Source organism: Nicotiana attenuata, chromosome 12, assembly GCF_001879085.1.
Source record: "Nicotiana attenuata strain UT chromosome 12, NIATTr2, whole genome shotgun sequence".
Lineage (NCBI taxonomy): Eukaryota > Viridiplantae > Streptophyta > Magnoliopsida > Solanales > Solanaceae > Nicotiana > Nicotiana attenuata.
This window is the reverse complement of record NC_032000.1, coordinates 47394738-47413085: the sequence shown is the minus strand read 5'-3', so window position 1 is coordinate 47413085 and position 18348 is coordinate 47394738.

The window sequence follows — 18348 nt, the reverse complement described above, 5'->3', positions numbered from 1 at the left end:
CCTACAATGCATTGAATATATTTCCTTTCGTATGAATTAGATTTATCTTTTTGAAATGTTTAATCTTCTATAGGCTTTATTCTTGAATTTCAACTTGGTTAATATCTTTCCACTAGTGTGATTTATATTTTCTTAGTTTCGTTTTCGCTCCTGTAGAATATTTGATGGATCCATACTCTAAACATCTTTCATATTTTCTTAATTCACACCTTTTAAACTGTAAAAATATCTAGAGAGTTTTGCTAAATCCTATAAAAGTATGTATGCTATTGCATTCTACTTCTACTAGTGACTTTTACATGACATTTTAAAAAAATTACCGAACAGAACCGTACTAATACCGAAGAGAAACTGACATGATTGGGACGATTCGAAAAGTCTAATTTTGGTTATACATAATAGAATAACCGGAATATTAGTATAGTATAAAATTTATAAAATAACCGGTCGAACCGAACCATTGACATCCCTAATTTCCAATGAACAAATTAAGGTTAATATGGTCAATTATATTGTTAATTAATGCTAAAAGGTGAATCCTTAATAAGTATTGTTGGATTATGGGTCGTGGGTCGCTCCATGTGTGCTGACTTGACCCGGTAAAAGAGATAAGTGAGAGAGGTTAAGGGAAGTTACCACTAAATCACAAACTCCCACTAAAGTGAACGTGCAAAAAAAAAAGGGGAGTGGTGGGTTATCTTCCTTAACCGCTATTACTCTGCATAATTATATTAAGGAGAAAACGCAGAACTTTCAAGCGTTAGAATTTTCTCTGACTATTCCTTTCTATACGAAAAACACACACAAGTTAGGACATCTAATTGGTGGAATAAAAACTCTATTTCCTGGAGATTCAAAATACGACTTGGGACTATTATTTTGGTGGTGAGTTCAATAATGCTTTCGCTGCGTTGTTGACAGGTATGCTAATGTTGTTCTCGCCCCATAATTATTAAACTAACAATGGCATCAGATCCAGTGATACTGTTTTCTGGTTTACATCTTCTCGGTGGATGCTATATTTTTTAAGACTGCTACTGCAATTTTCTTTGGCACTGTCGCAGTAAAAGAAAGAAAACGTCATAATTGTTTGATAACAATTCTAGAACTATGAATCCTTACTGGAAAGGAAACAAAGTTTTTTTTGTAGTATAACTAATTAGCAATTAGTTTGTTGACGTCATATACTTGATTTTTGGCTAATGTCCAATCCATTGTTACACCAGAAGTTTTCTTCATACTTCTTCTTTGTCTTTTAGTACTTATATTTATTTTTAACCTTCTTTGCCTCTTATGGTGCTTTAGAACAATTTTAATTTAAAGAAGTTAGTTAGCACCATGTTATATCATAGAAAGTATAAGTTAGTATTTTCTGTGAAATTTTTGTTGACATTCACAGAAAGTAGTGATGAATTCTTTTGTTGCTAAAAAGAAATAATTAAATTTGGAAAATTGTCACATATATTTTCAGGAAGTTTTCCATAAAGATTGTTATTTGGTAGACCAATCTGTTTAAGTGATGGTTGGTTAAATATAATTGGTGGAATAAAACTTATAAGCTTATTATCTTGCAAGTCTATGGAAGTCAGGCAACAAAGTCTACTGATTTCTTGAGGAATTTCTCCAACAAGTAAATTGCTTCGTAGTCTTAAATACTTTAGTTTTTGTTATATCAAAAAGGGTTGAAGGAAAATTACCTGAAAATTGGTTAAACAAAGTACAAGGAATGAACGTTTGGTAATCTTAATGTCTATCATTATCTGTTTCACTGAATAAAAATTAGTTTAGTCCTAATCCCTTAATTGATATTTTTCTACAAGTAATTGTGATATATGTTGTCACATCGAGTGGTTGTAGCCATTCTTATTGTTTCCTTGGTCCTATTTTAGATATGGCTGAACATGGACAAGTTCGAATTACTCCAAGTGGGAGTTCTCAAAGTCAAGGAAGGGGATAAGGTAGAAGGATACGTCGTCGCAGGACTTGTTTCTATAATGATTCAGACTTGGAGCCTGAAGTCATCAGGAATGTCCCAAGGACGAGGCAAAATGAGTTACGGGATCGAAGGGCTGAACGAAGGGAAGGAGAAGAGAAATTTAGGGAGTTTAAGGAATTTAAAATGGATCCTGATACTTTCATTCCTGAACATGTACACCTTTTTAGGTTAAAAAGAGCTGAATTGGCTAATTATATAGAAATAACTGATTGAGAAGCATTAGCTATTTTAGTGAACTCTCTTCGAGAGCCTTGGGGTGAAATTTTAACTGAGATTTATCATGATATTTGGCCTAGTACCTTTTAGCGTATATGTGCAAGAGTTAGTGTTTGATTGGTACATGTATGTCCTAGCAAACATGTAAATTGTTATTATGTGTTTTATCTTAAAAAAATTTAAATTATATTATTTGTCTCGCCAGTTACATACATTGTTATTATGTTTTTTTGTAATGGATTGAGACTTGAAATAAAGTACACACTAAGAAGTAATTTTAATATTAATTAAAATATTTAGATATAGATGATGAATGGAAACGTAATGACCTTTCGATTCTATACTAAATGTAAAATTAATATTATAATTAGTTTACTTGAGTGTGTAATCACATGCATAAATTGACTGTAGTATATATATATTGATGAGTTAAACTTGTAATATTGTCTCTAATAACAGACATGACATCGAAAAGTATCATTGCTAACTTGAACATGAGTGACAAACTGAATGGCGAAAATTACGACATCTGGAGTCGTAAGATGTGGTATGTACTCGAAGAGCAAGATGCTCTTGAAATTATTAACCATGCTATGAGTCACCCAGAGGAGGGTAACAGTGCCCAACAAAGGAGGGATCTGAAAACTTAGAATATTTGAAAAAAGAAAGATACCACTGCACGTGGAATTATTGTAAGTTCAGTTGCTGATGATCTCATCCACGAATGTGAGCAATATCCTACTGCTCAAGCCATGTGGGCACATTTAAGAGAGGCATATGGGGGTACAACTGTGACTCTCCTTCGACAGCTGACAATCAAGTTTGACACGTACAAAAAGTATCATGATCACAGTGTCAAATAACATCTAAGGGTGATGTCAAATATGATTGCTCGAACTCAAAAGTGCTGGCCATGTTCTCTCTTATGAGCAGCAGGTTCAGGCAGTGATTCGGTCTTTTCCCAATAATTGGGAACATCTGAAGGTTAACTTGACCCACAATGATAGCATCAAAACTTTTGCTGATGTTGCCCGTCATGTGGAGCTTGAAGATGAGCGGCTCGGTGCTGCTAAAGTTGTACCTAATGCCTTTGTGGCAGAATCAAGTGGTACAAAGAGATGAAGCTTCAAGCGCAAAAGAAGCTGGAAAAATGACGGAAAGGGTAAGGAGACTGGAGAAGGATCCTCCAAGAAAAGAAACAAACCAAATTCTAAGAAAGGAAAACGGTTCTACAAGAAGAAAGACAAGAATAAGATGAAGTGCTACAATTGCCAAGTTCCAGGGCATTTTGCTCGTGAGTGCACTGAGCTGAAAAATGTAGCATCTTAAAATGCATCTCTTAGTGTTGTATATGTTTCTAGCACTGTTTTACTAACTAAATCTTATCCTGTGTGGATTGTAGACTCAGGGGCCACCGACCATGTGAGCCGTGATAGAGAAGCGTTTATAGAGTTTCGTCGAGTTCCACCTGGATCAAAGCATTTATGTTGTTGCATTTATGAGCATTTAATCAGCTCAAACACATTAGCTATCGTCGTTCATCTTGCCTACTTCATCTAACATTTGGTCTAGATTTTATTATTCTTAACTAAGATTCACCCCTCTTCTCATCATTAATTGGTTTAATCAAAAGGCTTAACACTTTTTGGTCAAATAATTTGGCGCCGTCTGTGGGGAGCTTTTTAGTTAAAATTTTAGTTTCTTCTAGATCATAAAAAGGGACAACCATCTTTTCCTCGTTTTGCATAAACTAAAAATGGCAGGAAAAGGAGATACAAGACAGAAAGCAATAGCAGGTGTCACTACGAACATTTTGAACACCATCAACGAGGATGGCAGAGAAGACAATGAGAATGTGATGCCAAGCGTTACGCCCAGGCGGAGCGATTCGCCTCCTTCTCATGAAAGTGTAACCGCTTCACGCGAAAGGGGAGCTTCCACATCCACAGCTGAGGAAGCACCACCGCAGTGAAGAAATTGTTGGAGGAGTGGCTGACAAGTACCCTCAATGACATACTCGACAAACCCGTTCAAAGAGCGAACCGAAATGCCGTGCCGGCAGATGTAATAACGACCATCGATGAGCAACCAGCTCCCCCAACAGGTAACACTCACACCATTGTTGATGCAGGCAATGACGCACTGACAACCATTTTAAAGAAAATGGAATAAATGGGAAACGAAAATAAGGCACTCCGCGACCAGGTGAGAGAACATCAAGAAATGGTCGATAAGATACCGGGCGCTCCAAAACTGCTACCAAAACGAGATGTCGGCCGATTCGTCGAACAACCGTATAGCGAGGAGGAAGCCCCGCATGCCATACCCAAGACCTTCAAAATGCCAGCATAATTGAAGATATACGATGGCACCACAGACCCAGAAGAGCACATCATTCACTATGTCACAGCAGTAAAGGGCAATGACCTATCAAAGGAGCAAGTACCGTCAGTGCTACTAAAAAAGTTTGGCGAAACCCTAACCGGAGGAGCCCTAACTTGGTACTCACAACTACCAGCACGGTCCATAACAACGTTTGAAGAAATGGCTGATAAGTTCATCACCGCCCACGCCGGAGCTAAGAAAGCAGAGGCCAGGGTGAATGACATATTCGCCGTTAGGCAATCGCCAAGCGAGGGACTCAGGGACTTCCTTGCTCGGTTCAACAGTGTGAGAATGAGCTTACCAAATGTATCGGAAGGGATGACGGTAGCAGCCTTCCAAAACGGGTTGAACAGAAGTGGGTCAAGGGCAACCAGGAAGCTGTTAAGCAGGCTCATGAAATACCCTCCCACCACTTGGGAAGAAATTCACAACGCCTACTGTGCCGAGGTGAGAGCAGACGATGACGACCTTAACGGTCCAACCCAACGTTTAACGTCAATCTAAATAGAGCCAAGGAAAGACTGTCTTAATGACAGTCGAAGAGATCAGTCTGGACCACGCCTCAACCGAGATAGGCATCAACCCTATGTCAGAACCACCATTCCACCATCCCCTCGACATATGGAAGGGTCGTCCAGGCCGCACACAGGGACTCAGCGGAACGAAAGAGGTATGCCCCCACTCTTATCCGCTCACAATTTTTGTTTCTCCTTCAGAAGTAGTGTACGCACTAGAGAAGCTTGGTACGAAGGTGAAGTGGCCGCAAAAAATAAAGCCTGACCCCAGTACCCAAAAGTCGAACGTCCTTCGTGAATTTCACTATGAGCGGGGTCACAAAATTGAGGACTGCATAGTCCTGCGGCAAGAAGTGGTTAACATGCTGAACTAAGGCCACCTGAAGGAGTTAATGAGTGACCGAGGACGAGCCAACTTTGGCCCGGGCGAGAACAACACCAGGGCCCTTCAAAGCCGCCCTCTCCTGCCCGCACCATTCAAATGATCATCTGTGGAGACGACGAAACAGTAGTCAGCCACATAAAATTTACCACCACACACAAGCTGAAGTGGTCAATCACTCACGATCGGTATGATGACCTCGAAGAAAGTATCATCTTCGATAAGTCAGATGCCAACAGTTTGATTTTTCCTCACTCTGATGCTCTTGTCATTACTTTATGTATTTCAGATACTGATGTTAAAAGAATAATGGTAGACAACGGAAGCGGCGCGTGTATTATCCATCCTCGAGTGCTCGCACAAATGCAACTCGAGGACAAGATAGCACCACATTGCCTAACACTAATGGGTTTTAACAATGCAGTCGGACGAACCTCAGGAGAAATAACACTAGCCGTCCTGGCCGGAGGCATCACCTTAGAAATGTTGTTCCATGTCATGAAACAGGACACAACTTACAACGCAATCATAGGACGACCGTGGATACACGCCATGAGGGCTATCCCGTCCATTCAGTACCAAGTAATCAAATTCCCTACCCCGTGGGGAATATCCAGCATCCAAGGTGAACAACGCACAGCCCAAGAATGCTACCGCATCGCCCAAGATTGCACATTCACTCAACAACTAAAAGGAACAAGCTCAAAAGCATAGCGATAAACGAAGTCGGGGTCCGAACCCGACAATCGTAAAGACGTTATTAAGGACCCCGACATCGTGGAGGCCGTAGGATCGACAATAGAAGATCTCGATCCCGTCCAATTGGATAGCAGCGACAGCAACAAAAAGGCCTATATAGGCCATAAGCTCTCCAAGCTAGGTAAATTTCATGAATTTTAACCAATAATGCCGATCTGTTTGCTTTTTCCCACGCAGATATGCCAGGGATTCCGAAAGACGTCGCCACACACAGATTGAACGTTGATCCATTCTACCCCCAGTACGCCAAGCGAGAAGAAAATTCAACTCCGCAATCAACGAGGCCGTCAGCGAGGAAGTGGATAAAATACTCGGTAACGGCTCCATCCGAAAATCAAAATATCCTCAATGGGTTGCCAATGTAGTCATGGTCAAAAAGAAAAACGGGAAATGGCGGATGTGCGTGGATTTCACGGACCTAAACAGGGCCTGCCCAAAGGACTCCTTTCCTCTGCCTCATATCGATCAGCTCATTGACACAATGGCAGGGCACGAGTTGTTGAGTTTCTTGGACGCCTACTCAGGCTACAACCAAATCCTCATGGAGGAAGAGGACCAAGAGAAGACTACTTTCATCACCCTCCAAGGAACATACTGTTATCGGGTCATGCCATTTGGCTTGAAGAACGCAAGGGCGACTTATCAAAGATTGGTGACCAAAATGTTCAAGAACCAGCTCGGCAAACTATGGAGGTTTACATAGACGAAATGTTGGTCAAATCGAAAAGGAAGGAAGATCACATCGACCACCTGAAAGAAGCCTTCGAAATACTGAGGCAGTACGGTATGAAACTGAACCCTGAAAAATATGCCTTCGGCGTAACTTCAGGCAAGTTCCTCAGGTTCTCGGTATCAAAAAGAGGCATCGAGGTCAATCCCGACCAAATCAAGGCCATGAGGGAATATCCGAAGTGTTAACCAGCAAGAAACAGGTGCAAAAATTGACAGGTCGCATAGCTGCCCTGTCAAGATTCATCTCGCGATCCTCCGACAGATGCCACAAGTTCTTTAACGTGCTAAAAAAGGAAAACGGGCTCCAATGGAATGCAGAATGTATCGAGGCCTTAAGAGAGCTAAAGGTGTACTTATCATCTCCCCCACTACTCGCCAAAGCAAAACCCGGTGAGCGCCTCCTTATATACCTGGCCGTGTCAGAAGTCGCGGTAAGCGCAGTATTGGTCTATGAAAATAAAGGTACGCAATCTCCAATCTATTACATTAGCAAAACTCTCGTTGATGCCAAAACGAGGTACCCTCACTTCGAGAAATTATCCTTGGCCTTGGTCGTAGCTTCACGAAAGCTTAGACCCTATTTTCAATGCCACCCCATATCGGTGGTAACGACCTTTCCCTTGAGAGGTATCCTGCATAAACCTAGATTGTCGGGAAGATTGGCCAAATGGGCCATAGAATTGAGCGAGCATGATATAACATATCAGCCGCGAACGGCGATAAAATCACAGGTGCTCGCCGACTTCGTCGCAGATTTCAGTGCCAAAATAATAACCGAGGTCGAAAAGGAAATTTCAGACCTCGTCTGACCTACCCGACCTATGGGTCTTATACACCGATGGTGCATCCAACGCGTCAGGATCTGGACTGGGACTCGTAATCGAGGTCCTGGCGGGCAAAGTCATTCGCCAGTCCATACGGTAGCCTGATATGACTAACAACGAGGCCGAGTATGAGGATATAATTGCAGGATTGAAACTAGCTCTCAAATACGGAGCACGCCGAGTCGTCCTTAGATGCGACTCGCAACTCGTTGTCAACCAAATCACGGGGACTTTTCAAATCAAAGAGCAGAGGCTACAAAAGTAGCAGGTGGAAATTCATAAATAGCTACCGGAGTTCGACGAATGTCGACTCGATCAGATACCCCGAGCACAAAACATTGAGGCAGACGGTCTCGCCAAGTTAGCAGCGGCCACCAAAAACATCGCAAAGGAAAATGTAGTCACCCTCCTACATTCGTCAATAGACCAACTCGAGATACACTCTGTAAATTTGACTTGGGACTGGCGCAACCATATTATAACATATTTGCAGGAAGGACTACTCCCGGCAGACAAAAAGGAAGCCAAAAGGCTTCGAATGCAGGCGGCTAGGTACAGCCTCATAAATCACGAGCTATACAAAAGAACGTTTGGAGGCCCCTAGCGAAATGCCTAGAGCCGAATCAAACAAGGCGCGTACTCGAGGAAGTGCACAAAGACCATTGCGGTGCCCATACCGACAATCAGGCCCTCGTTAGATGCCTTATTCGAGCAGGATATTATTGGCCCACAATGAAGAAAGAGGCCACTGATTTTGTCATGAAATGCGAATAGTGCCAGAAATATGCCCCTATGATACACCAAGAGGGCGATCACCTCCATTTTGTTACATCACCATAGCCATTCATCAAATGGGGGATGGACATTGTCGGACCTCTACCATCAGGGCGAGGTAATGTACGTTTTCTTTTAGTTTTAACTGACTACTTCTCCAAATGGGTAAAAGCAGGTGTGTTCACCCAAATACACGAACAGGAGGTTATCACATTCATATGGAGAAACATCATATGCCGCTTCGGCATCCCCAAAGAAATCAGCTGTGACAATGGGCCCCAATTCACCGGAAAGAAAACCGCCAAGTTCTTCGAAAAATGGCACATCAAGCGAATACTCTCCATGCCATATCACCCTGCCGGTAACGGTCAGGCCGAATCCTCCAACAAAACAATACTGAATATCTTGAAGAAAAGGCTTGAAGATGCCAATGGACTATGGCCGGAACTACTCCCAGAGGTACTGCGGGCATATCGCACCACGCCGAAAACAAGCACGGGAGAAACGCCATACTCACTAGTCTACGGGATTGACGCCATGATACCGGTTGAGATCGGTGAACCCAGTTTGAGATACTCCAACGAAAGTGGGCGGAGCAATGATGAAAACAGAAAACAAGACCTCGACGAAGCAGAGGAGCGAAGAGTCATGGCTTACATAGAATGGTAGCCCAAAAGCAACAAGCAGAACGGTACTACAACAAAAAAGCCAAAGTACGGCCACTCAAAGTCGGAGACTATGTACTCAAGGCTAAAACGCAAGCGAACAAAGATTCAAGAGAAGGCAAAATAGGAACCAATTGGGATGGGCCATATAAGATCACGACAACAACAAACAAAGGATCTTTTCAACTAGAAACTATGGAGGGAAAACTACTACAAAACAATTGGAACGTCGCCCATCTCAAATACTTCAACTTTTGAAAACAGACGCCCTCCGCGTCGTACTCTTATTCCCTCATCCGAGTTTTGTCCCAATTGGATTTTCTCTGAGAGGTTTTTCATGAGGCGACAAAGGGGACGTCTCGAAGTTCAAGTATAGTTCATCGCCCCGCCTGCCGACTACTTCTCTAGGCCGTACGATGAAGGGACTGAATACATGGAAACTTCTCAAATATATGTATGAAACGAAGAACGCTTGTAATGTTCTCCAATGAATGAAATAAAGCAGCATTTTTTACTCTCCACCAAGATATTTTCCAATGAATGAAATAAAACAGCATTTTTTAATCTCTACCAAGATATTCTCCAATGAATGAAATAAAGCAGCATTTTTTACTCTCCACCAAGATATTCTCCAATGAATGAAATAAAGCAGCATTTTTACTCTCCACCAAGTCTCTTCACACTCCACATTCGACCTCGCTCGAATCACTTTACATTCGACCTCGATCGAATTACTTTACATTCGACCTCACTCGAGTTATCACACATTCGACCTCGTTCGAATTATTTTACATTTGACCTCGCTCGAATTATTTTACATTCGACCTCGCTCGAATTATCACACATTCGAACTCGTTCGAATTATTTTACATTCGACCTCGCTTGAATTATCACACATTCGACCTCGTTCGAATTATTTTACATTCGACCTCGCTCGAGTCACTTTACATTCGACCTCGCTCGAATTATTTTACATTCGACCTCGCTCGAATTATAACACATTCGACCTCGTTCGAATTATTTTACATTCGACCTCGCTCGAATCATTTTACATTCGACCTCGCTCGAATTATCACACATTCGACCTCGCTCGAATTATTTTACATTCTACCTCGCTCGAATTATTTTACATTCTACCTCGCTTGAATTATTTTACATTCGACCTCACTCGAATTATCACACATTCGACCTCTTTCGAATTATTTACATTCGACCTCGCTCGAATCACTTTACTTTCGACCTCGGTCGAATTATTTTACATTCGACCTCGCTCGAATTACTTTAAGATCTACGATCGACTACGCCAAAACACTACACACAAGCGACCGAAAAAGTCAGGGACTTCACCGCATAGCAAACAAAAAGATAACGATAATCCGGGAATACATAGCAAAAAGGTAATTATTCCATTACAACTGTCATATTACAATACTTTTTACAAAGGGCCCAGAGACGCCCTAACAAAAATAGCTGGACAAAACAAAATAAGTACAACGGCTTTACGCCGCGTCATCCCCATCGGCGTACTCATCATTATACCAAGAATCGGAGGCGAGCCTGTCCGCATCATCGTCAATATTATCCCCGCCAGGCGTACCGGGGGCATAACCACAAGCTTCGCGGACCGCACGCGCTTTAACACGGATACCCTCGAGTTCTGCCTCGGAAACTCTTCCGTCGGCCTTCAGGGACTTGTACACATCAAGCTGAGCCTCGGCGTGAACCCACATCTCATACAACTCCCACGGCACAACGGGGTTGACAGAAGTATGAGACGTAGATGGCTGCGACTGCCGTCGCACTTCCTCAGCCTTCAAAGCAACAACCTGCTCATTCAATCCGGACAACTCCGCCTCCAGATCCTGGATCCGCTCTTCTAACCTCTCCACTCTGAGCGCCGATGTCTCCACCTCATTATCCCGCTCAGACCTACAAACACGGAGGGCATCATCTAAGGCCGCTGCTTTGGACAGGGCGGCCATTTTGCCTTTTTCGGCACGAGTCATTTCCTCGACCTTAACGTTCAACTCGCCCTTTAGATCGACAGCCTCCGTTTCCCTCTGCCAAAGCTCAGCATTTAAGGAAGCCACCCGCGCTTGAAGGTCGGCATTCTTGGCCATCACCCCCTTGCTCACTTCGAGCTCATCCTCCTTGGCCTTAAGAGCCACCTCAAGCTCGCTGCATCGACCTATGGCTTTCATTAGATCATCATCCCGCTCCTTCAGCTCCTCAACTTTCCTCATCAACTCCTCCTCTTTCTGTTTGAGCCCGTCACGAAACAGCTGAAACTCGCTATCTTGGTTAATGACGTCAGCCAGCGTTCGGTGCTTGGTACGGTACTCTTTGTACTTGGAGGTCACCTTCTTAAAAATGGCCGTCCTTCGCTCCTCCCGCTCGTCACGCTCGATCCCCATGATAAGAGTCTGGCATGCAAAAGAAAGAAGTCAGTATAAGCAGATTACGCAAGCGAAACAAATCCTAACATTAAAAAAGCACTTAATCCCAAAGCCATGCTGGAAATACTCAGCGATAGCTTTGCATCGCTCATTGTCTATAGCGCCGTGTTCTCAGAAGCCGCGCACAAGGGGGCAAAGGACGGCACCGCCTGCTCAGAATTAGCAAAAAGGTCATAACCCACGGGAATGACTATGTGCCGGTTAGGACCCTCCGTTCTCACTTCCACACGAGTGTTCCTCTCCAAGAAGGCTCGTATCTCTTCGAGGTCGATGTCTGAACCAGAACCGTCGTCCCCCGCAGGTACCGTTCCATCTCATCCGGCCGCTGATGACGTGCCACCTTCTGTGGTCCGTACAGGCTCCCCGCCTTCATGTACCCCCTCGGCCCTAGAGGACCTCCCCTCCATAACGATATCTGCCATAAAGATGGCCCCTGCGCCCGGCACAAGTGCATGCTCCGCTTCTTGAGCAATGATTTACTTTGGTTCAATACCAGTGACGACGACCTTCTTAAGTTCCATTCTTCGCCTCTTTCTCGACGGTGACTCCTCTCCATTAGACGACTCGTCTACAAGATGGTAGATAGTCGGGAAGAGATCTTGTCCTGTACAGCAACACTCTGGGGGGGGGGGGGAATCCCTCGTTGACAGAGCTTGAGTACAACCTCCGCGGACGGACTCACCCAAAGTAAATTGCATCCCTGCCGATGCAATGGCCTGGTAAAATGCCGGCACTGGAGCTTTCTTTTTAGAAGCCCATCGACTTGGCACCATAAGGAGGTCGTATCAACAAACAATGGCAAACAACAAAAGGCCGAAGCAAAAGTAACACTTACTAGACGGGACCTTCGGTCCAAAACGTTTGTAGAAAACTGCCCAATCACGAATACCCGCCATGTGAGGCAACACGCGAGCCACCCAGTCTTCAATGCCGAAGACAAGGGAGGGTGCACGCCTCTCAGCTGAAAAAACAAAGAAACCACAAATGAGCAGAAAGCAAAAGGACGTAAAGAAGACAACGAGCGTGTGCCAAAAACACTTACGATTTATGGTTCCACTGCTCGGGAAACCCAGTCGGGTCCGCCACCAAGTGCTCGATTTTGATAAAGAAGTACTTGGTCCAAAACTTCCGATTCGCTATGTCGTCCATTCCAACTATCAACCCTCTGGTCCCGCGATGCCACAGGTGTATCATAGTACCTCTGTAAAAACTTGGTGAAAATAAGTGCAATAGGTGGCGGACATCAACCTCAGAACCAGCCACTTCCGCATACTTCGTCAGCATCAAAAAAGCTTTACACAAATACGGAGATAGTTGTGCCGGGCAGACGTTGTAAAACCGGCAAAATTCTTCCGCCAGCGGAAGAAAAGGGAGAGTATAGCCAATTAAGAAAGGGTAGACATAGAAGGCACAATACCCAGGTCAATGGACCTCCACGATGTCACCACCAGCCGACACTATCTCGACGTGGGAAGGGATGCGATATATAGATTGAAGCTCAGCTATATGAGACGGTCCAGTCTCGGAGATCACCTGAGCGGGAGCAGGAGCAGGTTCATTGGGAAAATCGTTTCTAGACAAGGGGTTTCTGGGAACTATCTCCTCCGCGGTAGGAAAGCTCTCATCTTCTTCATCCATGAGATCCTCACCACCGGAAGGAGGAGCCACCGACAACAGAGTGGCGTCAGAAATTTCATCGTGAATGCGAAGGGTCTGTGACATTTCGACGATAAAAGGCATGCTACTAAACCTGAAGAAGAAGGTAATAACTAGGTAAGGAGGGGAGATATGGAATCGTGAAAGCAAAGTCAAGAGCAGACACGGGCAAAGAAGATCAAAGGAGAACAATGTTCATGCAGGAGAAGGGAGGGTGAAAACTTCTGAAAAACGAAACCCCCATCTATTTATAGGGCTGGTTACGCGAGAATCGAAGCAAAGGATTGTCAATGGCACCAAAACCGAAGCGATAGGCACGCAGATGCTGTCTCGGGAAGATGCGTAATGATGACGCGCGTGGCTATGACGTCACCCCATGGTAGCCACACTAATCACGACTCCACTAGTCGCGCCGTTCTCTCCATCTTGGTCGACCCTGCTTATTCAACAACCAAATTCCTCTAAAACGAAGGCAAATCAGGTCCGCTTATTGAGGGCGTGCAGGACCACGACCTCAACAAGCGGAGGGACTAACTGTATAGGTCTAAATTTGGCGACTCGGCGGTAACGGATAAGCAAGACAAAGGGCGGGGTCGACCATGGTATAACAACTGAAGACTGCTCTCAAGACGGCTGATGCCAAAGACGGGCAGCTGAGATGAGGAAATAACGGTAGCATAGGTTCAGATATGGACACAAGGAATATTCCTTTGAATATTCCTTGTTTTGTACTTTTTAGGGTTTTTGGGAAATATCCCTTATAAATAGGAAGAGATAGAGAACAAAAAGGGGATCTTGACTTTATGAGAAAGAACACTTTATAAAAGGTTGACCTGAAAGAATATACTAAGTTGTCTTGTTCATTCATTACATTATTCGAGCATACGTTTTTTATTCTATATTCACAAGATCCAAAGATTCCTCAACCCCCTTGTATTTCCCTTCTTTCCACGTTGTTGTCAGGGGAAAGAGCCATCCGAATCTTACAATAATTGGGTAGTAAATTCCTTTTTGTTATGCTAGTCGCATTTATTTATATTTACTGTACATTTATGTTGTTGCATTTATGAGCATTTAATCAGCTCAAACACATTAGCTAACGTCGTTCATCTTGCCTACTTCATCTAATATTTGGTCTAGATTTTATTATTTTTCACTAAGATTCACCCGTCTTCTCATCATTAATTGGTTTAATCAAAAGGCTTAACACTTTTTGGTCAAACACTCACACCAAACTGAATACTATATCATTATTTTTAGGCATATTTCAGATAATGTTCACCTCATCGTTCTATATATATATATATATATATATATATATATATATATATATATATATTTTAATTCCTTCTTAAATGAATAAAAGATTGCTCGTGGTGATATCTCTTTAGTTTATTAAGCAATGCTATGTACAGTCTTAATTATTTGGTGATAATTTTATGCAGTTGAAGTATTAGAGACTAGAGAGAGTGAATATATCTTGATGTTGAATTTCTCAATTTCTTCTTCTTTAATCAAATTCTTCTTATCATATTTTCTAATTTTGTTTTAGTTACTATTACCTTATTAAGAAACTTTTCACGAAATATGTTTAAGACTTGAGCCTGTAGTATCACGCGCGTACAGGAGCGTGAAAGAAGGGATAGCGGAAAAAAAGAAGTCTCGTAGGAAAGTCCATTTGCCTAATCGCATGTGGGTTGGTTCCTTCCCCATTGTGAAAACATCAGTCTTGTCCCTCCACGTGGCATTTCAGGGTTATTTTAATATATATCTGCCCATACACGTGTCCATTTGTCACCTCTCCTCTCAATAAAGATAATTTGAGTCAAAATAGTAAAATACTATTCTTTGGGCTCAACTCAAGATTTTGTTACTCCCCCGTTTACTTTTACTTGATATGTATATCAAAAATAAATTTTTACTTTTACTTGATATTTTATGCATATTAAGAAAGGCAATTTTTTTTCTTCCTATTATACCCATAGTATTTATTACTCATTTCAAATCATTTTCTCAAACCCAATAAAATATGCATCAATTAATATGGGTATCATGATAAATTATGCACTTCATTTATTATTTCTTGGGGGGGGGGGGAGGGGGGAGGGGGGGAAGTCAAACGTGCCAAGTAAAAGTGAACGGAAGACGTATTTTCTAATGAATCTTATACGGGACGAATACAAGTTAATCCGGTACATATGGATACCGAACACAGAATTAAAAATACAAACATAAAAATTAAGATTTTTTTACTTTTAGCTCGCGCCAGAAACTATTTATATTCGATAGTCAAAAAAGTATATAAAATTTATATCATTTATATATATATATATATATATATATATATATATATATATATATATACAAAAAATATATATTTTTCGGTTATTATTTTGAGAGCGGCTACTTCAACTTATTCTATATAATATTTTCATAAGTTTCTGATTGTGTATATCATGGATATTTTCCCAGCCACAGCAGAAATACTGTTGAGCGGTAATGTACTTATGTTCCTAGATGCTAACTCTTTAATTTTTCTTTTATATACTGATCTCATTTACCGAAAGTTATGAGTCAACTATATATACTATCGACTGAAACATGTTTTTGCCCAATTATGGCAGAACTGTAGTTTAATGTTAGTGTACTTATGTTCCCTTTAATTAGTCCAAAAATATATGTAAGAATACCACCCAGAGTCGTGGTGGGATAAATAAGATTTTTCAATCTTTAATAAGAGATTTCGGGCTCGAGTTCCATGAATAGATAATATCCTGACAAAGAGGGTTTCCCCCTTAATGAGTTTTACGGGGCACCAATTCGGATTAGCCATATTCAATACGGATAATGAATACTGAATAAAAAATAAAAAAAAAACTATATGTAAGGACAAATGTCTTTCATTTATGTGTAGTGTGTACTCTTATCTTCTGGCTGCCTTACAAGTACATGGAATAAAAAGTCTTTCATTTACGATGTCATATTCTTTATTCCCTAATGAAATCTGATTTTTCGTTGATGTATTTTGACCATTACGATCTATGAAATACATTAGGGTTTGGACTGCCTAAAAATGAGAAACATACACGACACATGTTCAAGGTAATGTATTTATGGTCCCTTAACACTAGCACAACGACAATTTTTTTTTTTTTTTTTTTTTTTTTTTTTTTTTTTTGCATTCAGTGTTTATATCAAATCAATGAATGCACAATGTATGTTACACAAATTTTTAGTTACTCCTCATTTGTGATTTTTCTTCATTTTTAGATGGGAGAGAATCTAGATAGAATATGAAGTTTTCTTTCTTATAATATCTTGTCTTTCGGATCGAGAACCAAACAAAAAAAAAAAAAATCTCTCGTTTTATTTAGTTTATTACGAAATATAACGGCAGTTGTCAAACTTCTTAAGGTGTACGGTTGAGATTTGAAAATATTTAGTGATTTTGAAGAATCAATGAATACTTTTCATAAATATGGGAATAGTAATTAGGTAGGATTGTGTAGAATTTTTGGGAACAGATAAAAGTTTAATTAGTTAATACTAGTATCTATCATTCTTGTTCTTTATGTATGAGTTAAAAGTTAGAATCTTTAATTAGGTACTTCTAAATTTTTTGCTTTTATGCGTGGCCATTAATGATACCTTCATTTGTAATTGCGCTAGTCTATTAATAAAAAGGACAATGCGGTAGCTGCAAATATAATCCGGTTTACAAGTCCGGAGTCGAATTCCACAGAGAACTAAGGTTTAGCTACAACTGTTCACTATCACCAAGAAGACAAGCTTGAACAATTCCTAACTTATAGATATTAAGATTCTTGTGTTTAACTACTTAACTAACAAATTAAAATAGTAAATTAACAACTAACGATACTGAGGGTTAGAGAAAAGATTAAAGAGGTCTAGAGTTATGATTTCCCCTATTGTCGGAATCCTTCCCGCTATGTCTTCTATAATTTCGCCTAAGTATTCTCTACCGATCATGAGCACTCTTATTACCGTAAATCTCTCCCGAGTAATTACGATAATTTACTAGACGCACTCTCCCGAGCTACGCTAGCTGGCTTTTAATACAGCTCACTTTAGATCGCACCCAAGGCTTCGTTATCCCTAATCCCACATTTAAACCCTCGGTTATTGATCCCTCATATACTCTGGGAGTGGTGTTGTTCAACAATTACCTAAATATGCACTCTCTCCCGAGTTATGCATACTAAATAGGCACAGCTAATTGAAAGCTCTTCAACCAACACAATATAAACCTAGTTGAACAAATAGAGAAAAACTATGGCTCAATTATATAAAAACATAACAAGAATTTATCCTACAAAAGGTTCTATCAAAACTCTAGATAACAAATTAGCTATTCATAATAGTATGTAAAACTACAATACTAAAAGTCATAACCAACAATGAAAAATAGGAAGAGGAAGGAAAAACTCGTAGAAGAATTCTCCGCCTTGCTCCCAATGTGTTCTTGCCTCCTTGGGTCGAATCTATGTCCAAAATATGTCCCCCTCTTCTTCAAAATAGGTTTAGGACCCCTTTTATACAAGTTGGAATAGTGTAGGGCCGAAATAAACTTGTCCCGGGCGAAATAGGACTTCTTTTTGACGCTTGGAGGGGCGCGGCCGCGGTCAAAACGCGGTAGGACCGCGGCCAGACAAGCTCTCTGATTTCTGCCGCGGTCAGTTCCGCGGTCGCGGTTTCGACCGCGTTTTTCACCCTGTTCCGTTTGGAATTTGGAAAAACGTAAAACATGAAAGTTGTAGCCCTTTGAGTTAGCTTTCCAACCATATATTGTGGAGCCCAAATGGAGTTTTGAGAAAAACGTTATGTCTATTTTACTAGACAGTGCACAATATGTCTCCTCAAGTCTTCGTTCGTACTTAATTATTAAATTTGACCCCCGAACACGATCCCAGCTTAATTCCTTGAGCTTTTACTCAGACTTCAAAGCTTCAAATCACTTAAATTCATTC